The 24,426-nt window shown below is 36.4% G+C and overlaps 23 pseudogenes; all 23 read right to left on the bottom strand.

Annotated features, from left to right (window-relative positions):
• Positions 1 to 348: 348 nt before the first annotated feature.
• LOC145649233 (5S ribosomal RNA) lies at positions 349 to 467 on the bottom strand (annotated as a pseudogene).
• A 791-nt stretch (positions 468 to 1,258) lies between these two features.
• LOC145648808 (5S ribosomal RNA) lies at positions 1,259 to 1,377 on the bottom strand (annotated as a pseudogene).
• A 352-nt stretch (positions 1,378 to 1,729) lies between these two features.
• Positions 1,730 to 1,848, bottom strand: LOC145648708 (5S ribosomal RNA; annotated as a pseudogene).
• A 667-nt stretch (positions 1,849 to 2,515) lies between these two features.
• LOC145649232 (5S ribosomal RNA) lies at positions 2,516 to 2,634 on the bottom strand (annotated as a pseudogene).
• A 791-nt stretch (positions 2,635 to 3,425) lies between these two features.
• LOC145648707 (5S ribosomal RNA) lies at positions 3,426 to 3,544 on the bottom strand (annotated as a pseudogene).
• A 667-nt stretch (positions 3,545 to 4,211) lies between these two features.
• On the bottom strand, positions 4,212 to 4,330 carry LOC145647354 (5S ribosomal RNA; annotated as a pseudogene).
• Positions 4,331 to 5,121: 791 nt separating this feature from the next.
• On the bottom strand, positions 5,122 to 5,240 carry LOC145648706 (5S ribosomal RNA; annotated as a pseudogene).
• A 667-nt stretch (positions 5,241 to 5,907) lies between these two features.
• LOC145649231 (5S ribosomal RNA) lies at positions 5,908 to 6,026 on the bottom strand (annotated as a pseudogene).
• Positions 6,027 to 6,817: 791 nt separating this feature from the next.
• LOC145647776 (5S ribosomal RNA) lies at positions 6,818 to 6,936 on the bottom strand (annotated as a pseudogene).
• Positions 6,937 to 7,288: 352 nt separating this feature from the next.
• On the bottom strand, positions 7,289 to 7,407 carry LOC145648705 (5S ribosomal RNA; annotated as a pseudogene).
• A 667-nt stretch (positions 7,408 to 8,074) lies between these two features.
• LOC145648704 (5S ribosomal RNA) lies at positions 8,075 to 8,193 on the bottom strand (annotated as a pseudogene).
• A 570-nt stretch (positions 8,194 to 8,763) lies between these two features.
• Positions 8,764 to 8,882, bottom strand: LOC145646338 (5S ribosomal RNA; annotated as a pseudogene).
• A 667-nt stretch (positions 8,883 to 9,549) lies between these two features.
• Positions 9,550 to 9,668, bottom strand: LOC145643833 (5S ribosomal RNA; annotated as a pseudogene).
• Positions 9,669 to 11,120: 1,452 nt separating this feature from the next.
• On the bottom strand, positions 11,121 to 11,239 carry LOC145648972 (5S ribosomal RNA; annotated as a pseudogene).
• Positions 11,240 to 12,345: 1,106 nt separating this feature from the next.
• On the bottom strand, positions 12,346 to 12,464 carry LOC145647676 (5S ribosomal RNA; annotated as a pseudogene).
• A 2,437-nt stretch (positions 12,465 to 14,901) lies between these two features.
• Positions 14,902 to 15,020, bottom strand: LOC145646337 (5S ribosomal RNA; annotated as a pseudogene).
• A 1,544-nt stretch (positions 15,021 to 16,564) lies between these two features.
• On the bottom strand, positions 16,565 to 16,683 carry LOC145646335 (5S ribosomal RNA; annotated as a pseudogene).
• Positions 16,684 to 17,787: 1,104 nt separating this feature from the next.
• Positions 17,788 to 17,906, bottom strand: LOC145649939 (5S ribosomal RNA; annotated as a pseudogene).
• Positions 17,907 to 19,121: 1,215 nt separating this feature from the next.
• LOC145646334 (5S ribosomal RNA) lies at positions 19,122 to 19,240 on the bottom strand (annotated as a pseudogene).
• Positions 19,241 to 20,563: 1,323 nt separating this feature from the next.
• LOC145646333 (5S ribosomal RNA) lies at positions 20,564 to 20,682 on the bottom strand (annotated as a pseudogene).
• Positions 20,683 to 22,227: 1,545 nt separating this feature from the next.
• On the bottom strand, positions 22,228 to 22,346 carry LOC145649624 (5S ribosomal RNA; annotated as a pseudogene).
• A 1,104-nt stretch (positions 22,347 to 23,450) lies between these two features.
• Positions 23,451 to 23,569, bottom strand: LOC145646332 (5S ribosomal RNA; annotated as a pseudogene).
• A 666-nt stretch (positions 23,570 to 24,235) lies between these two features.
• On the bottom strand, positions 24,236 to 24,354 carry LOC145644326 (5S ribosomal RNA; annotated as a pseudogene).
• Between the last annotated feature and the right edge of the window lie 72 nt (positions 24,355 to 24,426).

Here is a 24,426-nt window from a genome sequence, read left to right as displayed (position 1 = left end):
AAGTGATGCAAAAAAAACTTACAGCATCGGCTATTCCCAGGTGCTAACAGATAGTTTTTTTTATTAATCACTGCACTTCACATTTGTGCATGTCAGCTTGAAAGTAAATTAAAGTGATGCAAGAGAAGATTACAGCATCTCGTAGTCCAAGGTGCTAACAGACAGTTTTTTGATGATTTACTGCACTTCACATTCAGGCATGTGAGTTGGAGAGTAAATGAAAGTGATGCAAAAAAAACTTACAGCATCTACTTTTCCCAGGTGCTAATAGATAGTTTTTTTTTATTAATCACTGCACTTCACATTTGAGCATGTCAGCTTGAAAGTAAATTAAAGTGATGCAAGAAAAGCTTACAGCACCTGGTATTCCTAGGTAGGGTCCCACCTCAGTACTATCCAGGCCCAAACTTGCTTAGCTTCCAAGGTCAGATGAGATTGCGCATTCTCAAGCTGGTGTGGCCGTAAGCCTTAAACACTTGCTCAAATTGCCTAATCATAGCAAATATGATCAAAGACCAATCTGACAATTTTTTTTATTAATCCCTGCACTTGACATTCTAGAATGTTATCTTGAATGTAAATTAAATGATGCAATAAAAGCTTACAACATCTGGTATACGGAGGCACTAAAAGACAGTTTTTTGATGAATCACTGCACTTCACATTCAGGCATGTGAGTTGGAGAGTAAATGAAAGTGATGCAAAAAAAACTTACAGCATCTGCTATTCCCAGGTGCTAACAGATAGTTTGAGTTAATTATTCACTGCACTTCAAATTTGAACATGATAGCTTGAACATAAATTAAAGGGATGCAATACAATCTTACAGCACCTGCTATTCCCTGGTACTAAAATATTTCTATTTAATCTGTACACTTCACATACAAGCTTGTCAGTTGCAGATTAAAGTAAAGTGATGCAACAAAAACTTACAGCATCTGCTATTCCCAGGTGCTAACAGATAGTTTTTTTAATTAATCACTGCATTTCACATCCTAGCATGTCATCTTGACAGTAAATTAAAGTGATGCAAGAGAAGCTTACAGCATCTCGTAGTCCAATGTGCTAACATATAGTTTTTTGATGAATCACTGCACTTCACATTCAGGCATGTGAGTTGGAGAGTAAATGAAAGTGATGCAAAAAAAACTTACAGCATCTGCTATTCCCAGGTGCTAACAGATAGTTTTTTTTATTAATCACTGCACTTCACATTTGTGCATGTCAGCTTGAAAGTAAATTAAAGTGATGCAAGAAGAGCTCACAGCACCTGGTATTCCTAGGTAGAGTCCCACCTCAGTACTATCCAGGCCCAACCTTGCTTAGCTTCCAAGGTCAGATGAGATTGGGCGTTCTCAAGCTGGTGTGGCCGTAAGCCTTAAACACTTACTCAAATTGCCTAATCATAGCAAATATGATCAAAGACCAATCTGACAATTTTTTTTATTAATCCCTGCACTTGACATTCTAGAATGTTATCTTGAATGTAAATTAAATGATGCAATAAAAGCTTACAACATCTGGTATACAGAGGCACTAAAAGACAGTTTTTTGATGAATCACTGCACTTCACATTCAGGCATGTGAGTTGGAGAGTAAATGAAAGTGATGCAAAAAAAACTTACAGCATCGGCTATTCCCAGGTGCTAACAGATAGTTTTTTTTATTAATCACTGCACTTCACATTTGAGCATGTCAGCTTGAAAGTAAATTAAAGTGATGCAAGAAAAGCTTACAGCACCTGGTATTCCTAGGTAGGGTCCCACCTCAGTACTATCCAGGCCCAAACTTGCTTAGTTTCCAAGGTCAGATGAGATTGGGCGTTCTCAAGCTGGTGTGGCCGTAAGCCTTATACGCTTACTCAAATTGCCTAATCATAGCAAATATGATCAAAGACCAATCTGACAATTTTTTTTATTAATCCCTGCACTTGACATTCTAGAATGTTATCTTGAATGTAATTAAATGATGCAATAAAAGCTTACAATACGGAGCTGGGATACGGAGGCACTAATTATTCACTGCACTTCAAATTTGAACATGATAGCTTGAACATAAATTAAAGGGATGCAATACAATCTTACAGCACCTGCTATTCCCTGGTACTAAAATATTTCTATTTAATCTGTACACTTCACATACAAGCTTGTCAGTTGCAGATTAAAGTAAAGTGATGCAACAAAAACTTACAGCATCTGCTATTCCCAGGTGCTAACAGATAGTTTTTTTATTAATCACTGCACTTCACATTTGTGCATGTCAGCTTGAAAGTAAATTAAAGTGATGCAAGAGAAGATTACAGCATCTCGTAGTCCAAGGTGCTAACAGACAGTTTTTTGATGATTTACTGCACTTCACATTCAGGCATGTGAGTTGGAGAGTAAATGAAAGTGATGCAAAAAAAACTTACAGCATCTACTTTTCCCAGGTGCTAATAGATAGTTTTTTTTTATTAATCACTGCACTTCACATTTGAGCATGTCAGCTTGAAAGTAAATTAAAGTGATGCAAGAAAAGCTTACAGCACCTGGTATTCCTAGGTAGGGTCCCACCTCAGTACTATCCAGGCCCAAACTTGCTTAGCTTCCAAGGTCAGATGAGATTGCGCATTCTCAAGCTGGTGTGGCCGTAAGCCTGAAACACTTGCTCAAATTGCCTAATCATAGCAAATATGATCAAAGACCAATCTGACAATTTTTTTTATTAATCCCTGCACTTGACATTCTAGAATGTTATCTTGAATGTAAATTAAATGATGCAATAAAACCTTACAACATCTGGTTTACGGAGGCACTAAAAGACAGTTTTTTGATGAATCACTGCACTTCACATTCAGGCATGTGAGTTGGAGAGTAAATGAAAGTGATGCAAAAAAAACTTACAGCATCTGCTATTCCCAGGTGCTAACAGATAGTTTGAGTTAATTATTCACTGCACTTCAAATTTGAACATGATAGCTTGAACATAAATTAAAGGGATGCAATACAATCTTACAGCACCTGCTATTCCCTGGTACTAAAATATTTCTATTTAATCTGTACACTTCACATACAAGCTTGTCAGTTGCAGATTAAAGTAAAGTGATGCAACAAAAACTTACAGCATCTGCTATTCCCAGGTGCTAACAGATAGTTTTTTTAATTAATCACTGCATTTCACATCCTAGCATGTCATCTTGACAGTAAATTAAAGTGATGCAAGAGAAGATTACAGCATCTCGTAGTCCAATGTGCTAACATATAGTTTTTTGATGAATCACTGCACTTCACATTCAGGCATGTGAGTTGGAGAGTAAATGAAAGTGATGCAAAAAAAACTTACAGCATCGGCTATTCCCAGGTGCTAACAGATAGTTTTTTTTATTAATCACTGCACTTCACATTTGAGCATGTCAGCTTGAAAGTAAATTAAAGTGATGCAAGAAAAGCTTACAGCACCTGGTATTCCTAGGTAGGGTCCCACCTCAGTACTATCCAGGCCCAAACTTGCTTAGTTTCCAAGGTCAGATGAGATTGGGCGTTCTCAAGCTGGTGTGGCCGTAAGCCTTATACGCTTACTCAAATTGCCTAATCATAGCAAATATGATCAAAGACCAATCTGACAATTTTTTTTATTAATCCCTGCACTTGACATTCTAGAATGTTATCTTGAATGTAATTAAATGATGCAATAAAAGCTTACAATACGGAGCTGGTATACGGAGGCACTAATTATTCACTGCACTTCAAATTTGAACATGATAGCTTGAACATAAATTAAAGGGATGCAATACAATCTTACAGCACCTGCTATTCCCTGGTACTAAAATATTTCTATTTAATCTGTACACTTCACATACAAGCTTGTCAGTTGCAGATTAAAGTAAAGTGATGCAACAAAAACTTACAGCATCTGCTATTCCCAGGTGCTAACAGATAGTTTTTTTATTAATCACTGCACTTCACATTTGTGCATGTCAGCTTGAAAGTAAATTAAAGTGATGCAAGAGAAGATTACAGCATCTCGTAGTCCAAGGTGCTAACAGACAGTTTTTTGATGATTTACTGCACTTCACATTCAGGCATGTGAGTTGGAGAGTAAATGAAAGTGATGCAAAAAAAACTTACAGCATCTACTTTTCCCAGGTGCTAATAGATAGTTTTTTTTTATTAATCACTGCACTTCACATTTGAGCATGTCAGCTTGAAAGTAAATTAAAGTGATGCAAGAAAAGCTTACAGCACCTGGTATTCCTAGGTAGGGTCCCACCTCAGTACTATCCAGGCCCAAACTTGCTTAGCTTCCAAGGTCAGATGAGATTGGGCATTCTCAAGCTGGTGTGGCCGTAAGCCTTAAACACTTGCTCAAATTGCCTAATCATAGCAAATATGATCAAAGACCAATCTGACAATTTTTTTTATTAATCCCTGCACTTGACATTCTAGAATGTTATCTTGAATGTAAATTAAATGATGCAATAAAAGCTTACAACATCTGGTATACGGAGGCACTAAAAGACAGTTTTTTGATGAATCACTGCACTTCACATTCAGGCATGTGAGTTGGAGAGTAAATGAAAGTGATGCAAAAAAAACTTACAGCATCTGCTATTCCCAGGTGCTAACAGATAGTTTGAGTTAATTATTCACTGCACTTCAAATTTGAACATGATAGCTTGAACATAAATTAAAGGGATGCAATACAATCTTACAGCACCTGCTATTCCCTGGTACTAAAATATTTCTATTTAATCTGTACACTTCACATACAAGCTTGTCAGTTGCAGATTAAAGTAAAGTGATGCAACAAAAACTTACAGCATCTGCTATTCCCAGGTGCTAACAGATAGTTTTTTTAATTAATCACTGCATTTCACATCCTAGCATGTCATCTTGACAGTAAATTAAAGTGATGCAAGAGAAGATTACAGCATCTCGTAGTCCAATGTGCTAACATATAGTTTTTTGATGAATCACTGCACTTCACATTCAGGCATGTGAGTTGGAGAGTAAATGAAAGTGATGCAAAAAAAACTTACAGCATCGGCTATTCCCAGGTGCTAACAGATAGTTTTTTTTATTAATCACTGCACTTCACATTTGAGCATGTCAGCTTGAAAGTAAATTAAAGTGATGCAAGAAAAGCTTACAGCACCTGGTATTCCTAGGTAGGGTCCCACCTCAGTACTATCCAGGCCCAAACTTGCTTAGTTTCCAAGGTCAGATGAGATTGGGCGTTCTCAAGCTGGTGTGGCCGTAAGCCTTATACGCTTACTCAAATTGCCTAATCATAGCAAATATGATCAAAGACCAATCTGACAATTTTTTTTATTAATCCCTGCACTTGACATTCTAGAATGTTATCTTGAATGTAATTAAATGATGCAATAAAAGCTTACAATACGGAGCTGGTATACGGAGGCACTAATTATTCACTGCACTTCAAATTTGAACATGATAGCTTGAACATAAATTAAAGGGATGCAATACAATCTTACAGCACCTGCTATTCCCTGGTACTAAAATATTTCTATTTAATCTGTACACTTCACATACAAGCTTGTCAGTTGCAGATTAAAGTAAAGTGATGCAACAAAAACTTACAGCATCTGCTATTCCCAGGTGCTAACAGATAGTTTTTTTATTAATCACTGCACTTCACATTTGTGCATGTCAGCTTGAAAGTAAATTAAAGTGATGCAAGAGAAGATTACAGCATCTCGTAGTCCAAGGTGCTAACAGACAGTTTTTTGATGATTTACTGCACTTCACATTCAGGCATGTGAGTTGGAGAGTAAATGAAAGTGATGCAAAAAAAACTTACAGCATCTACTTTTCCCAGGTGCTAATAGATAGTTTTTTTTTATTAATCACTGCACTTCACATTTGAGCATGTCAGCTTGAAAGTAAATTAAAGTGATGCAAGAAAAGCTTACAGCACCTGGTATTCCTAGGTAGGGTCCCACCTCAGTACTATCCAGGCCCAAACTTGCTTAGCTTCCAAGGTCAGATGAGATTGCGCATTCTCAAGCTGGTGTGGCCGTAAGCCTTAAACACTTGCTCAAATTGCCTAATCATAGCAAATATGATCAAAGACCAATCTGACAATTTTTTTTATTAATCCCTGCACTTGACATTCTAGAATGTTATCTTGAATGTAAATTAAATGATGCAATAAAAGCTTACAACATCTGGTATACGGAGGCACTAAAAGACAGTTTTTTGATGAATCACTGCACTTCACATTCAGGCATGTGAGTTGGAGAGTAAATGAAAGTGATGCAAAAAAAACTTACAGCATCTGCTATTCCCAGGTGCTAACAGATAGTTTGAGTTAATTATTCACTGCACTTCAAATTTGAACATGATAGCTTGAACATAAATTAAAGGGATGCAATACAATCTTACAGCACCTGCTATTCCCTGGTACTAAAATATTTCTATTTAATCTGTACACTTCACATACAAGCTTGTCAGTTGCAGATTAAAGTAAAGTGATGCAACAAAAACTTACAGCATCTGCTATTCCCAGGTGCTAACAGATAGTTTTTTTAATTAATCACTGCATTTCACATCCTAGCATGTCATCTTGACAGTAAATTAAAGTGATGCAAGAGAAGATTACAGCATCTCGTAGTCCAATGTGCTAACATATAGTTTTTTGATGAATCACTGCACTTCACATTCAGGCATGTGAGTTGGAGAGTAAATGAAAGTGATGCAAAAAAAACTTACAGCATCTGCTATTCCCAGGTGCTAACAGATAGTTTTTTTTATTAATCACTGCACTTCACATTTGTGCATGTCAGCTTGAAAGTAAATTAAAGTGATGCAAGAAGAGCTTACAGCACCTGGTATTCCTAGGTAGAGTCCCACCTCAGTACTATCCAGGCCCAACCTTGCTTAGCTTCCAAGGTCAGATGAGATTGGGCGTTCTCAAGCTGGTGTGGCCGTAAGCCTTAAACACTTACTCAAATTGCCTAATCATAGCAAATATGATCAAAGACCAATCTGACAATTTTTTTTATTAATCCCTGCACTTGACATTCTAGAATGTTATCTTGAATGTAAATTAAATGATGCAATAAAAGCTTACAACATCTGGTATACAGAGGCACTAAAAGACAGTTTTTTGATGAATCACTGCACTTCACATTCAGGCATGTGAGTTGGAGAGTAAATGAAAGTGATGCAAAAAAAACTTACAGCATCGGCTATTCCCAGGTGCTAACAGATAGTTTTTTTTATTAATCACTGCACTTCACATTTGAGCATGTCAGCTTGAAAGTAAATTAAAGTGATGCAAGAAAAGCTTACAGCACCTGGTATTCCTAGGTAGGGTCCCACCTCAGTACTATCCAGGCCCAAACTTGCTTAGTTTCCAAGGTCAGATGAGATTGGGCGTTCTCAAGCTGGTGTGGCCGTAAGCCTTATACGCTTACTCAAATTGCCTAATCATAGCAAATATGATCAAAGACCAATCTGACAATTTTTTTTATTAATCCCTGCACTTGACATTCTAGAATGTTATCTTGAATGTAATTAAATGATGCAATAAAAGCTTACAATACGGAGCTGGTATACGGAGGCACTAATTATTCACTGCACTTCAAATTTGAACATGATAGCTTGAACATAAATTAAAGGGATGCAATACAATCTTACAGCACCTGCTATTCCCTGGTACTAAAATATTTCTATTTAATCTGTACACTTCACATACAAGCTTGTCAGTTGCAGATTAAAGTAAAGTGATGCAACAAAAACTTACAGCATCTGCTATTCCCAGGTGCTAACAGATAATTTTTTTAATTAATCACTGCATTTCACATCCTAGCATGTCATCTTGACAGTAAATTAAAGTGATGCAAGAGAAGCTTACAGCATCTCGTAGTCCAATGTGCTAACATATAGTTTTTTGATGAATCACTGCACTTCACATTCAGGCATGTGAGTTGGAGAGTAAATGAAAGTGATGCAAAAAAAACTTACAGCATCGGCTATTCCCAGGTGCTAACAGATAGTTTTTTTTATTAATCACTGCACTTCACATTTGAGCATGTCAGCTTGAAAGTAAATTAAAGTGATGCAAGAAAAGCTTACAGCACCTGGTATTCCTAGGTAGGGTCCCACCTCAGTACTATCCAGGCCCAAACTTGCTTAGTTTCCAAGGTCAGATGAGATTGGGCGTTCTCAAGCTGGTGTGGCCGTAAGCCTTATACGCTTACTCAAATTGCCTAATCATAGCAAATATGATCAAAGACCAATCTGACAATTTTTTTTATTAATCCCTGCACTTGACATTCTAGAATGTTGTCTTGAATGTAAATTAAATGATGCAATAAAAGCTTACAACATCTGGTATACGGAGGCACTAACAGACAGTTTTTTGATGAATCACTGCACTTCACATTCAGGCATGTGAGTTGGAGAGTAAATGAAAGTGATGCAAAAAAAACTTACAGCATCTGCTATTCCCAGGTGCTAACAGATAGTTTGAGTTAATTATTCACTGCACTTCAAATTTGAACATGATAGCTTGAACATAAATTAAAGGGACGCAATACAATCTTACAGCACCTGCTATTCCCTGGTACTAAAATATTTCTATTTAATCTGTACACTTCACATACAAGCTTGTCAGTTGCAGATTAACGTAAAGTGATGCAACAAAAACTTACAGCATTTGCTATTCCCAGGTGCTAACAGATAGTTTTTTTAATTAATCACTGCACTTCACATTTGAGCATGTCAGCTTGAAAGTAAATTAAAGTGATGCAAGAAAAGCTTACAGCACCTGGTATTCCTAGGTAGGGTCCCACCTCAGTACTATTCAGGCCCAAACTTGCTTAGCTTCCAAGGTCAGATGAGATTGGGCGTTCTCAAGCTGGTGTGGCCGTAAGCCTTAAACACTTACTCAAATTGCCTAATCATAGCAAATATGATCAAAGACCAATCTGACAATTTTTTTTATTAATCCCTGCACTTGACATTCTAGAATGTTATCTTGAATGTAATTAAATGATGCAATAAAAGCTTACAATACGGAGCTGGTATACGGAGGCACTAATTATTCACTGCACTTCAAATTTGAACATGATAGCTTGAACATAAATTAAAGGGATGCAATACAATCTTACAGCACCTGCTATTCCCTGGTACTAAAATATTTCTATTTAATCTGTACACTTCACATACAAGCTTGTCAGTTGCAGATTAAAGTAAAGTGATGCAACAAAAACTTACAGCATCTGCTATTCCCAGGTGCTAACAGATAGTTTTTTTATTAATCACTGCACTTCACATTTGTGCATGTCAGCTTGAAAGTAAATTAAAGTGATGCAAGAGAAGATTACAGCATCTCGTAGTCCAAGGTGCTAACAGACAGTTTTTTGATGATTTACTGCACTTCACATTCAGGCATGTGAGTTGGAGAGTAAATGAAAGTGATGCAAAAAAAACTTACAGCATCTACTTTTCCCAGGTGCTAATAGATAGTTTTTTTTTATTAATCACTGCACTTCACATTTGAGCATGTCAGCTTGAAAGTAAATTAAAGTGATGCAAGAAAAGCTTACAGCACCTGGTATTCCTAGGTAGGGTCCCACCTCAGTACTATCCAGGCCCAAACTTGCTTAGCTTCCCTGGTCAGATGAGATTGGGCATTCTCAAGCTGGTGTGGCCGTAAGCCTTAAACACTTGCTCAAATTGCCTAATCATAGCAAATATGATCAAAGACCAATCTGACAATTTTTTTTATTAATCCCTGCACTTGACATTCTAGAATGTTATCTTGAATGTAAATTAAATGATGCAATAAAAGCTTACAACATCTGGTATACGGAGGCACTAAAAGACAGTTTTTTGATGAATCACTGCACTTCACATTCAGGCATGTGAGTTGGAGAGTAAATGAAAGTGATGCAAAAAAAACTTACAGCATCTGCTATTCCCAGGTGCTAACAGATAGTTTTTTTTATTAATCTCTGCACTTCACATTTGAGCATGTCAGCTTGAAAGTAAATTAAAGTGATGCAAGAGAAGCTTACAGCATCTCGTAGTCCAAGGTGCTAACATATAGTTTTTTGATGAATCACTGCACTTCACATTCAGGCATGTGAGTTGGAGAGTAAATGAAAGTGATGCAAAAAAAACTTACAGCATCTGCTATTCCCAGGTGCTAACAGATAGTTTGAGTTAATTATTCACTGCACTTCAAATTTAAACATGATAGCTTGAACATAAATTAAAGGGATGCAATACAATCTTACAGCACCTGCTATTCCCTGGTACTAAAATATTTCTATTTAATCTGTACACTTCACATAGAAGCTTGTCAGTTGCAGATTAAAGTAAAGTGATGCAACAAAAACTTACAGCATCTGCTATTCCCAGGTGCTAACAGATAGTTTTTTTAATTAATCACTGCATTTCACATCTTAGCATGTCATCTTGACAGTAAATTAAAGTGATGCAAGAGAAGCTTACCGCATCTCGTAGTCAAAGGTGCTAACAGACAGTTTTTTGATGAATCACTACACTTCACATTCAGGCATGTGAGTTGGAGAGTAAATGAAAGTGATGCAAAAAAAACTTACAGCATCTGCTATTCCCAGGTGCTAACAGATAGTTTGAGTTAATTATTCACTGCACTTCAAATTTGAACATGATAGCTTGAACATAAATTAAAGGGATGCAATACAATCTTACAGCACCTGCTATTCCCTGGTACTAAAATATTTCTATTTAATCTGTACACTTCACATACAAGCTTGTCAGTTGCAGATTAAAGTAAAGTGATGCAACAAAAACTTACAGCATCTGCTATTCCCAGGTGCTAACAGATAGTTTTTTTAATTAATCACTGCATTTCACATCCTAGCATGTCATCTTGACAGTAAATTAAAGTGATGCAAGAGAAGCTTACAGCATCTCGTAGTCCAAGGTGCTAACATATAGTTTTTTGATGAATCACTGCACTTCACATTCAGGCATGTGAGTTGGAGAGTAAATGAAAGTGATGCAAAAAAAACTTACAGCATCTGCTATTCCCAGGTGCTAACAGATAGTTTGAGTTAATTATTCACTGCACTTCAAATTTGAACATGATAGCTTGAACATAAATTATAGGGATGCAATACAATCTTACAGCACCTGGTATTCCTAGGTAGGGTCCCACCTCAGTACTATCCAGGCCCAAACTTGCTTAGCTTCCAAGGTCAGATGAGATTGGGCGTTCTCAAGCTGGTGTGGCCGTAAACCTTAAACACTTACTCAAATTGCCTAATCATAGCAAATATGATCAAAGACCAATCTGACAATTTTTTTTATTAATCCCTGCACTTGACATTCTAGAATGTTATCTTGAATGTAATTAAATGATGCAATAAAAGCTTACAATACGGAGCTGGTATACGGAGGCACTAATTATTCACTGCACTTCAAATTTGAACATGATAGCTTGAACATAAATTAAAGGGATGCAAACAATCTTACAGCACCTGCTATTCCCTGGTACTAAAATATTTCTATTTAATCTGTACACTTCACATACAAGCTTGTCAGTTGCAGATTAAAGTAAAGTGATGCAACAAAAACTTACAGCATCTGCTATTCCCAGGTGCTAACAGATAGTTTTTTTAATTAACCACTGCATTTCACATCCTAGCATGTCATCTTGACAGTAAATTAAAGTGATGCAAGAGAAGCTTACAGCATCTCGTAGTCCAAGGTGCTAACAAATAGTTTTTTGATGAATCACTGCACTTCACATTCAGGCATGTGAGTTGGAGAGTAAATGAAAGTGATGCAAAAAAAAACTTACAGCATCTGCTATTCCCAGGTGCTAACAGATAGTTTGAGTTAATTATTCACTGCACTTCAAATTTGAACATGATAGCTTGAACATAAATTAAAGGGATGCAATACAATCTTACAGCACCTGCTATTCCCTGGTACTAAAATATTTCTATTTAATCTGTCCACTTCACATACAAGCTTGTCAGTTGCAGATTAAAGTAAAGTGATGCAACAAAAACTTACAGCATCTGCTATTCCCAGGTGCTAACAGATAGTTTTTTTAATTAATCACTGCATTTCACATCTTAGCATGTCATCTTGACAGTAAATTAAAGTGATGCAAGAGAACCTTACAGCATCTCATAGTCCAAGGTGCTAACAGATAGTTTTTTGATGAATCACTGCACTTCACATTCAGGCATGTGAGTTGGAGGGTAAATGAAAGTGATGCAAAAAAAACTTACAGCATCTGCTATTGCCAGGTGCTAACAGATAGTTTTTTTTATTAATCACTGCACTTCACATTTGAGCATGTCAGCTTGAAAGTAAATTAAAGTGATGCAAGAAAGGCTTACAGCACCTGGTATTCCTAGGTAGGGTCCCACCTCAGTACTATCCAGGCCCAAACTTGCTTAGCTTCCAAGGTCAAATGAGATTGGGCATTCTCAAGCTGGTGTGGCCGTAAGCCTTAAACACTTACTCAAATTGCCTAATCATAGCAAATATGATCAAAGACCAATCTGACAATTTTTTTTATTAATCCCTGCAATTGACATTCTAGAATGTTATCTTGAATGTAAATTAAATGATGCAATAAAAGCTTACAACATCTGGTATACGGAGGCACTAACAGACAGTTTTTTGATGAATCACTGCACTTCACATTCAGGCATGTGAGTTGGAGAGTAAATGAAAGTGATGCAAAAAAAACTTACAGCATCTGCTATTCCCAGGTGCTAACAGATAGTTTGAGTTAATTATTCACTGCACTTCAAATTTGAACATGATAGCTTGAACATAAATTAAAGGGATGCAATACAATCTTACAGCACCTGCTATTCCCTGGTACTAAAATATTTCTATTTAATCTGTACACTTCACATACAAGCTTGTCAGTTGCAGATTAAAGTAAAGTGATGCAACAAAAACTTACAGCATCTGCTATTCCCAGGTGCTAACAGATAGTTTGAGTTAATTATTCACTGCACTTCAAATTTGAACATGATAGCTTGAACATAAATTAAAGGGATGCAATACAATCTTACAGCACCTGCTATTCCCTGGTACTAAAATATTTCTATTTAATCTGTACACTTCACATACAAGCTTGTCAGTTGCAGATTAAAGTAAAGTGATGCAACAAAAACTTACAGCATCTGCTATTCCCAGGTGCTAACAGATAGTTTTTTTAATTAATCACTGCATTTCACATCCTAGCATGTCATCTTGACAGTAAATTAAAGTGATGCAAGAGAAGCTTACAGCATCTCGTAGTCCAAGGTGCTAACATATAGTTTTTTGATGAATCACTGCACTTCACATTCAGGCATGTGAGTTGGAGAGTAAATGAAAGTGATGCAAAAAAAACTTACAGCATCTGCTATTCCCAGGTGCTCACAGATAGTTTGAGTTAATTATTCACTGCACTTCAAATTTGAACATGATAGCTTGAACATAAATTAAAGGGATGCAATACAATCTTACAGCACCTGCTATTCCCTGGTACTAAAATATTTCTATTTAATCTGTACACTTCACATACAAGCTTGTCAGTTGCAGATTAAAGTAAAGTGATGCAACAAAAACTTACAGCATCTGCTATTCCCAGGTGCTAACAGATAGTTTTTTTAATTAATCACTGCATTTCACATCCTAGCATGTCATCTTGACAGTAAATTAAAGTGATGCAAGAGAAGCTTACAGCATCTCGTAGTCCAAGGTGCTAACATATAGTTTTTTGATGAATCACTGCACTTCACATTCAGGCATGTGAGTTGGAGAGTAAATGAAAGTGATGCAAAAAAAACTTACAGCATCTGCTATTCCCAGGTGCTAACAGATAGTTTGAGTTAATTATTCACTGCACTTCAAATTTGAACATGATAGCTTGAGCATAAATTAAAGGGATGCAATACAATCTTACAGCACCTGCTATTCCCTGGTACTAAAATATTTCTATTTAATCTGTACACTTCACATACAAGCTTGTCAGTTGCAGATTAAAGTAAAGTGATGCAACAAAAACTTACAGCATTTGCTATTCCCAGGTGCTAACAGATAGTTTTTTTAATTAATCACTGCACTTCACATCCTAGCATGTCATCTTGAAAGTAAATTAAAGTGATGCAAGAGAAGCTTACAGCATCTCGTAGTCCAAGGTGCTAACAGATAGATTTTTGAGGAATCACTGCACTTCACATTCAGGCATGTGAGTTGGAGAGTAAATGAAAGTGATGCAAAAAAAACTTACAGCATCTGCTATTCCCAGGTGCTAACAGATAGTTTTTTTTATTAATCACTGCACTTCACATTTGAGCATGTCAGCTTGAAAGTAAATTAAAGTGATGCAAGAAAAACTTACAGCATCTGCTATTCCCAGGTGCTAACAGATAGTTTGAGTTAATTATTCACTGCACTTCAAATTTGAACATGATAGCTTGAGCATAAATTAAAGGGATGCAATACAATCTTACAGCACCTGCTATTCCCTGGTACTAAAATATTTCTATTTAATCTGTACACTTCACATACAAGCTTGTCAGTTGCAGATTAAAGTAAAGTGATGCAACAAAAACTTACAGCATTTGCTATTCCCAGGTGCTAACAGATAGTTTTTTTAATTAATCACTGCACTTCACATCCTAGCATGTCATCTTGAAAGTAAATTAAAGTGATGCAAGAGAAGCTTACAGCATCTCGTAGTCCAAGGTGCTAACAGATAGATTTTTGAGGAATCACTGCACTTCACATTCAGGCATGTGAGTTGGAGAGTAAATGAAAGTGATGCAAAAAAAACTTACAGCATCTGCTATTCCCAGGTGCTAACAGATAGTTTTTTTTATTAATCACTGCACTTCACATTTGAGCATGTCAGCTTGAAAGTAAATTAAAGTGATGCAAGAAAAGCTTACAGCACCTGGTATTCCTAGGTAGGGTCCCACCTCAGTACTATTCAGGCCCAAACTTGCTTAGCTTCCAAGGTCAGATGAGATTGGGCGTTCTCAAGCTGGTGTGGCCGTAAGCCTTAAACGCTTACTCAAATTGCCTAATCATAGCAAATATGATCAAAGACCAATCTGACAATTTTTTTTATTAATCCCTGCACTTGACATTCTAGAATGTTATCTTGAATGTAATTAAATGATGCAATAAAAGCTTACAATACGGAGCTGGTATACGGAGGCACTAATTATTCACTGTACTTCAAATTTGAACATGATAGCTTGAACATAAATTAAAGGGATGCAAACAATCTTACAGCACCTGCTATTCCCTGGTACTAAAATATTTCTATTTAATCTGTACACTTCACATACAAGCTTGTCAGTTGCAGATTAAAGTAAAGTGATGCAACAAAAACTTACAGCATCTGCTATTCCCAGGTGCTAACAGATAGTTTTTTTAATTAATCACTGCATTTCACATCCTAGCATGTCATCTTGACAGTTAATTAAAGTGATGCAAGAGAAGCTTACAGCATCTCGTAGTCCAATGTGCTAACATATAGTTTTTTGATGAATCACTGCACTTCACATTCAGGCATGTGAGTTGGAGAGTAAATGAAAGTGATGCAAAAAAAACTTACAGCATCTGCTATTCCCAGGTGCTAACAGATAGTTTGAGTTAATTATTCACTGCACTTCAAATTTGAACATGATAGCTTGAACATAAATTAAAGGGATGCAATACAATCTTACAGCACCTGCTATTCCCTGGTACTAAAATATTTCTATTTAATCTGTACACTTCACATACAAGCTTGTCAGTTGCAGATTAAAGTAAAGTGATGCAACAAAAACTTACAGCATCTGCTATTCCCAGGTGCTAACAGATAGTTTTTTTAATTAATCACTGCATTTCACATCCTAGCATGTCATCTTGACAGTAAATTAAAGTGATGCAAGAGAAGCTTACAGCATCTCGTAGTCCAAGGTGCTAACATATAGTTTTTTGATGAATCACTGCACTTCACATTCAGGCATGTGAGTTGGAGAGTAAATGAAAGTGATGCAAAAAAAACTTACAGCATCTGCTAATCCCAGGTGCTAACAGATAGTTTGAGTTAATTATTCACTGCACTTCAAATTTGAACATGATAGCTTGAACATAAATTAAAGGGATGCAATACAATCTTACAGCACCTGCTATTCCCTGGTACTAAAATATTTCTATTTAATCTGTACACTTCACATACAAGCTTGTCAGTTGCAGATTAAAGTAAAGTGATGCAACAAAAACTTACAGCATTTGCTATTCCCAGGTGCTAACAGATAGTTTTTTTAATTAATCACTGCACTTCACATCCTAGCATGTCATCTTGAAAGTAAATTAAAGTGATGCAAGAGAAGCTTACAGCATCTCGTGGTCCAAGGTGCTAACAGATAGATTTTTGAGGAATCACTGCACTTCACATTCAGGCATGTGAGTTGGAGAGTAAATGAAAGTGATGCAAAAAAAACTTACAGCATCTGCTATTCCCAGGTGCTAACAGATAGTTTTTTTTATTAATCACTGCACTTCACATTTGAGCATGTCAGCTTGAAAGTAAATTAAAGTGATGTAAGAAAAGCTTACAGCACCTGGTATTCCTAGGTAGGGTCCCACCTCAGTACTATTCAGGCCCAAACTTGCTTAGCTTCCAAGGTCAGATGAGATTGGGCGTTCTCAAGCTGGTGTGGCCGTAAGCCTTAAACACTTACTCAAATTGCCTAATCATAGCAAATATGATCAAAGACCAATCTGACAATTTTTTTTATTAATCCCTGCACTTGACATTCTAGAATGTTATCTTGAATGTAATTAAATGATGCAATAAAAGCTTACAATACGGAGCTGGTATACGGAGGCACTAATTATTCACTGTACTTCAAATTTGAACATGATAGCTTGAACATAAATTAAAGGGATGCAAACAATCTTACAGCACCTGCTATTCCCTGGTACTAAAATATTTCTATTTAATCTGTACACTTCACATACAAGCTTGTCAGTTGCAGATTAAAGTAAAGTGATGCAACAAAAACTTACAGCATCTGCTATTCCCAGGTGCTAACAGATAGTTTTTTTAATTAATCACTGCATTTCACATCCTAGCATGTCATCTTGACAGTTAATTAAAGTGATGCAAGAGAAGCTTACAGCATCTCGTAGTCCAATGTGCTAACATATAGTTTTTTGATGAATCACTGCACTTCACATTCAGGCATGTGAGTTGGAGAGTAAATGAAAGTGATGCAAAAAAAACTTACAGCATCTGCTATTCCCAGGTGCTAACAGATAGTTTGAGTTAATTATTCACTGCACTTCAAATTTGAACATGATAGCTTGAACATAAATTAAAGGGATGCAATACAATCTTACAGCACCTGCTATTCCCTGGTACTAAAATATTTCTATTTAATCTGTACACTTCACATACAAGCTTGTCAGTTGCAGATTAAAGTAAAGTGATGCAACAAAAACTTACAGCATTTGCTATTCCCAGGTGCTAACAGATAGTTTTTTTAATTAATCACTGCACTTCACATCCTAGCATGTCATCTTGAAAGTAAATTAAAGTGATGCAAGAGAAGCTTACAGCATCTCGTAGTCCAAGGTGCTAACAGATAGATTTTTGAGGAATCACTGCACTTCACATTCAGGCATGTGAGTTGGAGAGTAAATGAAAGTGATGCAAAAAAAACTTACAGCATCTGCTATTCCCAGGTGCTAACAGATAGTTTTTTTATTAATCACTGCACTTCACATTTGAGCATGTCAGCTTGAAAGTAAATTAAAGTGATGCAAGAAAAGCTTACAGCACCTGGTATTCCTAGGTAGGGTCCCACCTCAGTACTATTCAGGCCCAAACTTGCTTAGCTTCCAAGGTCAGAGGAGATTGGGCGTTCTCATGCTGGTGTGGCCGTAAGCCTTAAACACTTACTCAAATTGCCTAATCATAGCAAATATGATCAAAGACCAATCTGACAATTTTTTTTATTAATCCCTGCACTTGACATTCTAGAATGTTATCTTGAATGTAATTAAATGATGCAATAAAAGCTTACAATACGGAGCTGGTATACGGAGGCACTAATTATTCACTGTACTTCAAATTTGAACATGATAGCTTGAACATAAATTAAAGGGATGCAAACAATCTTACAGCACCTGCTATTCCCTGGTACTAAAATATTTCTATTTAATCTGTACACTTCACATACAAGCTTGTCAGTTGCAATTAAAGTAAAGTGATGCAACAAAAACTTACAGCATCTGCTATTACCAGGTGCTAACAGATAGTTTTTTTAATTAATCACTGCATTTCACATCCTAGCATGTCATCTTGACAATTAATTAAATTGATGCAAGAGAAGCTTACAGCATCTCGTAGTCCAATGTGCTAACATATAGTTTTTTGATGAATCACTGCACTTCACATTCAGGCATGTGAGTTGGAGAGTAAATGAAAGTGATGCAAAAAAAACTTACAGCATCTGCTATTCCCAGGTGCTAACAGATAGTTTTTTTTATTAATCACTGCACTTCACATTTGAGCATGTCAGCTTGAAAGTAAATTAAAGTGATGCAAGAAAAACTTACAGCATCTGCTATTCCCAGGTGCTAACAGATAGTTTGAGTTAATTATTCACTGCACTTCAAATTTGAACATGATAGCTTGAGCATAAATTAAAGGGATGCAATACAATCTTACAGCACCTGCTATTCCCTGGTACTAAAATATTTCTATTTAATCTGTACACTTCACATACAAGCTTGTCAGTTGCAGATTAAAGTAAAGTGATGCAACAAAAACTTACAGCATTTGCTATTCCCAGGTGCTAACAGATAGTTTTTTTAATTAATCACTGCACTTCACATCCTAGCATGTCATCTTGAAAGTAAATTAAAGTGATGCAAGAGAAGCTTACAGCATCTCGTAGTCCAAGGTGCTAACAGATAGATTTTTGAGGAATCACTGCACTTCACATTCAGGCATGTGAGTTGGAGAGTAAATGAAAGTGATGCAAAAAAAACTTACAGCATCTGCTATTCCCAGGTGCTAACAGATAGTTTTTTTTATTAATCACTGCACTTCACATTTGAGCATGTCAGCTTGAAAGTAAATTAAAGTGATGCAAGAAAAGCTTACAGCACCTGGTATTCCTAGGTAGGGTCCCACCTCAGTACTATTCAGGCCCAAACTTGCTTAGCTTCCAAGGTCAGATGAGATTGGGCGTTCTCAAGCTGGTGTGGCCGTAAGCCTTAAACGCTTACTCAAATTGCCTAATCATAGCAAATATGATCAAAGACCAATCTGACAATTTTTTTTATTAATCCCTGCACTTGACATTCTAGAATGTTATCTTGAATGTAATTAAATGATGCAATAAAAGCTTACAATACGGAGCTGGTATACGGAGGCACTAATTATTCACTGTACTTCAAATTTGAACATGATAGCTTGAACATAAATTAAAGGGATGCAAACAATCTTACAGCACCTGCTATTCCCTGGTACTAAAATATTTCTATTTAATCTGTACACTTCACATACAAGCTTGTCAGTTGCAGATTAAAGTAAAGTGATGCAACAAAAACTTACAGCATCTGCTATTCCCAGGTGCTAACAGATAGTTTTTTTAATTAATCACTGCATTTCACATCCTAGCATGTCATCTTGACAGTTAATTAAAGTGATGCAAGAGAAGCTTACAGCATCTCGTAGTCCAATGTGCTAACATATAGTTTTTTGATGAATCACTGCACTTCACATTCAGGCATGTGAGTTGGAGAGTAAATGAAAGTGATGCAAAAAAAACTTACAGCATCTGCTATTCCCAGGTGCTAACAGATAGTTTGAGTTAATTATTCACTGCACTTCAAATTTGAACATGATAGCTTGAACATAAATTAAAGGGATGCAATACAATCTTACAGCACCTGCTATTCCCTGGTACTAAAATATTTCTATTTAATCTGTACACTTCACATACAAGCTTGTCAGTTGCAGATTAAAGTAAAGTGATGCAACAAAAACTTACAGCATCTGCTATTCCCAGGTGCTAACAGATAGTTTTTTTAATTAATCACTGCATTTCACATCCTAGCATGTCATCTTGACAGTAAATTAAAGTGATGCAAGAGAAGCTTACAGCATCTCGTAGTCCAAGGTGCTAACATATAGTTTTTTGATGAATCACTGCACTTCACATTCAGGCATGTGAGTTGGAGAGTAAATGAAAGTGATGCAAAAAAAACTTACAGCATCTGCTAATCCCAGGTGCTAACAGATAGTTTGAGTTAATTATTCACTGCACTTCAAATTTGAACATGATAGCTTGAACATAAATTAAAGGGATGCAATACAATCTTACAGCACCTGCTATTCCCTGGTACTAAAATATTTCTATTTAATCTGTACACTTCACATACAAGCTTGTCAGTTGCAGATTAAAGTAAAGTGATGCAACAAAAACTTACAGCATTTGCTATTCCCAGGTGCTAACAGATAGTTTTTTTTATTAATCACTGCACTTCACATTTGAGCATGTCAGCTTGAAAGTAAATTAAAGTGATGTAAGAAAAGCTTACAGCACCTGGTATTCCTAGGTAGGGTCCCACCTCAGTACTATTCAGGCCCAAACTTGCTTAGCTTCCAAGGTCAGATGAGATTGGGCGTTCTCAAGCTGGTGTGGCCGTAAGCCTTAAACACTTACTCAAATTGCCTAATCATAGCAAATATGATCAAAGACCAATCTGACAATTTTTTTTATTAATCCCTGCACTTGACATTCTAGAATGTTATCTTGAATGTAATTAAATGATGCAATAAAAGCTTACAATACGGAGCTGGTATACGGAGGCACTAATTATTCACTGTACTTCAAATTTGAACATGATAGCTTGAACATAAATTAAAGGGATGCAAACAATCTTACAGCACCTGCTATTCCCTGGTACTAAAATATTTCTATTTAATCTGTACACTTCACATACAAGCTTGTCAGTTGCAGATTAAAGTAAAGTGATGCAACAAAAACTTACAGCATTTGCTATTCCCAGGTGCTAACAGATAGTTTTTTTAATTAATCACTGCACTTCACATCCTAGCATGTCATCTTGAAAGTAAATTAAAGTGATGCAAGAGAAGCTTACAGCATCTCGTAGTCCAAGGTGCTAACAGATAGATTTTTGATGAATCACTGCACTTCACATTCAGGCATGTGAGTTGGAGAGTAAATGAAAGTGATGCAAAAAAAACTTACAGCATCTGCTATTCCCAGGTGCTAACAGATAGTTTGAGTTAATTATTCACTGCACTTCAAATTTGAACATGATAGCTTGAACATAAATTAAAGGGATGCAATACAATCTTACAGCACCTGCTATTCCCTGGTACTAAAATATTTCTCTTTAATCTGTACACTTCACATACAAGCTTGTCAGTTGCAGATTAAAGTAAAGTGATGCAACAAAAACTTACAGCATCTGCTATTCCCAGGTGCTAACAGATAGTTTTTTTAATTAATCACTGCATTTCACATCCTAGCATGTCATCTTGACAGTAAATTAAAGTGATGCAAGAGAAGCTTACAGCATCTCGTAGTCCAAGGTGCTAACATATAGTTTTTTGATGAATCACTGCACTTCACATTCAGGCATGTGAGTTGGAGAGTAAATGAAAGTGATGCAAAAAAAAACTTACAGCATCTGCTATTCCCAGGTGCTAACAGATAGTTTGAGTTAATTATTCACTGCACTTCAAATTTGAACATGATAGCTTGAACATAAATTAAAGGGATGCAATACAATCTTACAGCACCTGCTATTCCCTGGTACTAAAATATTTCTATTTAATCTGTACACTTCACATACAAGCTTGTCAGTTGCAGATTAAAGTAAAGTGATGCAACAAAAACTTACAGCATTTGCTATTCCCAGGTGCTAACAGATAGTTTTTTTAATTAATCACTGCACTTCACATCCTAGCATGTCATCTTGAAAGTAAATTAAAGTGATGCAAGAGAAGCTTACAGCATCTCATAGTCCAAGGTGCTAACAGATAGATTTTTGAGGAATCACTGCACTTCACATTCTGTCATGTGAGTTGGAGAGTAAATGAAAGTGATGCAAAAAAAACTTATAGCATCTGCTATTCCCAGGTGCTAACAGATAGTTTTTTTTATTAATCACTGCACTTCACATTTGAGCATGTCAGCTTGAAAGTAAATTAAAGTGATGCAAGAAAAGCTTACAGCACCTGGTATTCCTAGGTAGGGTCCCACCTCAGTACTATTCAGGCCCAAACTTGCTTAGCTTCCAAGGTCAGAGGAGATTGGGCATTCTCAAGCTGGTGTGGCCGTAAGCCTTAAACGCTTACTCAAATTGCCTAATCATAGCAAATATGATCAAAGACCAATCTGACAATTTTTTTTATTAATCCCTGCACTTGACATTCTAGAATGTTATCTTGAATGAAATTAAATGATGCAATAAAAGCTTACAATACGGAGCTGGTATACGGAGGCACTAATTATTTACTGTACTTCAAATTTGAACATGATAGCTTGAACATAAATTAAAGGGATGCAAACAATCTTACAGCACCTGCTATTCCCTGGTACTAAAATATTTCTATTTAATCTGTACACTTCACATACAAGCTTGTCAGTTGCAGATTAAAGTAAAGTGATGCAACAAAAACTTACAGCATCTGCTATTCCCAGGTGCTAACTGATAGTTTTTTTAATTAATCACTGCATTTCACATCCTAGCATGTCATCTTGACAGTTAATTAAAGTGATGCAAGAGAAGCTTACAGCATCTCCTAGTCCAATGTGCTAACATATAGTTTTTTGATGAATCACTGCACTTCACATTCAGGCATGTGAGTTGGAGAGTAAATGAAAGTGATGCAAAAAAAACTTACAGCATCTGCTATTCCCAGGTGCTAACAGATAGTTTGAGTTAATTATTCACTGCACTTCAAATTTGAACATGATAGCTTGAACATAAATTAAAGGGATGCAATACAATCTTACAGCACCTGCTATTCCCTAGTACTAAAATATTTCTATTTAATCTGTACACTTCACATACAAGCTTGTCAGTTGCAGATTAAAGTAAAGTGATGCAACAAAAACTTACAGCATTTGCTATTCCCAGGTGCTAACAGATAGTTTTTTTAATTAATCACTGCACTTCACATCCTAGCATGTCATCTTGAAAGTAAATTAAAGTGATGCAAGAGAAGCTTACAGCATCTCGTAGTCCAAGGTGCTAACAGATAGATTTTTGAGGAATCACTGCACTTCACATTCAGGCATGTGAGTTGGAGAGTAAATGAAAGTGATGCAAAAAAAACTTACAGCATCTGCTATTCCCAGGTGCTAACAGATAGTTTTTTTATTAATCACTGCACTTCACATTTGTGCATGTCAGCTTGAAAGTAAATTAAAGTGATGCAAGAAAAGCTTACAGCACCTGGTATTCCTAGGTAGGGTCCCACCTCAGTACTATTCAGGCCCAAACTTGCTTAGCTTCCAAGGTCAGATGAGATTGGGCGTTCTCAAGCTGGTGTGGCCGTAAGCCTTAAACACTTACTCAAATTGCCTAATCATAGCAAATATGATCAAAGACCAATCTGACAATTTTTTTTATTAATCCCTGCACTTGACATTCTAGAATGTTATCTTGAATGTAATTAAATGATGCAATAAAAGCTTACAATACGGAGCTGGTATACGGAGGCACTAATTATTCACTGTACTTCAAATTTGAACATGATAGCTTGAACATAAATTAAAGGGATGCAAACAATCTTACAGCACCTGCTATTCCCTGGTACTAAAATATTTCTATTTAATCTGTACACTTCACATACAAGCTTGTCAGTTGCAGATTAAAGTAAAGTGATGCAACAAAAACTTACAGCATTTGCTATTCCCACGTGCTAACAGATAGTTTTTTTAATTAATCACTGCACTTCACATCCTAGCATGTCATCTTGAAAGTAAATTAAAGTGATGCAAGAGAAGCTTACAGCATCTCGTAGTCCAAGGTGCTAACAGATAGATTTTTGAGGAATCACTGCACTTCACATTCAGGCATGTGAGTTGGAGAGTAAATGAAAGTGATGCAAAAAAAACTTACAGCATCTGCTATTCCCAGGTGCTAACAGATAGTTTTTTTTATTAATCACTGCACTTCACATTTGAGCATGTCAGCTTGAAAGTAAATTAAAGTGATGCAAGAAAAGCTTACAGCACCTGGTATTCCTAGGTAGGGTCCCACCTCAGTACTATCCAGGCCCAAATTTGCTTAGCTTTCAAGGTAAGATGAGATTGGGCGTTCTCAAGCTGGTGTGGCCGTAAGCCTTAAACACTTACTCAAATTGCCTAATCCTAGCAAATATGATCAAAGACCAATCTGACAATTTTTTTTTATT

This window comes from Electrophorus electricus, chromosome 13 (genome assembly GCF_041902795.1).
Source record: "Electrophorus electricus isolate QZ-2024a chromosome 13, ASM4190279v1, whole genome shotgun sequence".
NCBI classification, from domain to species: Eukaryota; Metazoa; Chordata; class Actinopteri; order Gymnotiformes; family Gymnotidae; genus Electrophorus; species Electrophorus electricus.
Note: the sequence above shows the minus strand (reverse complement) of the source record. Positions and strands in the feature narration are given on the sequence as shown.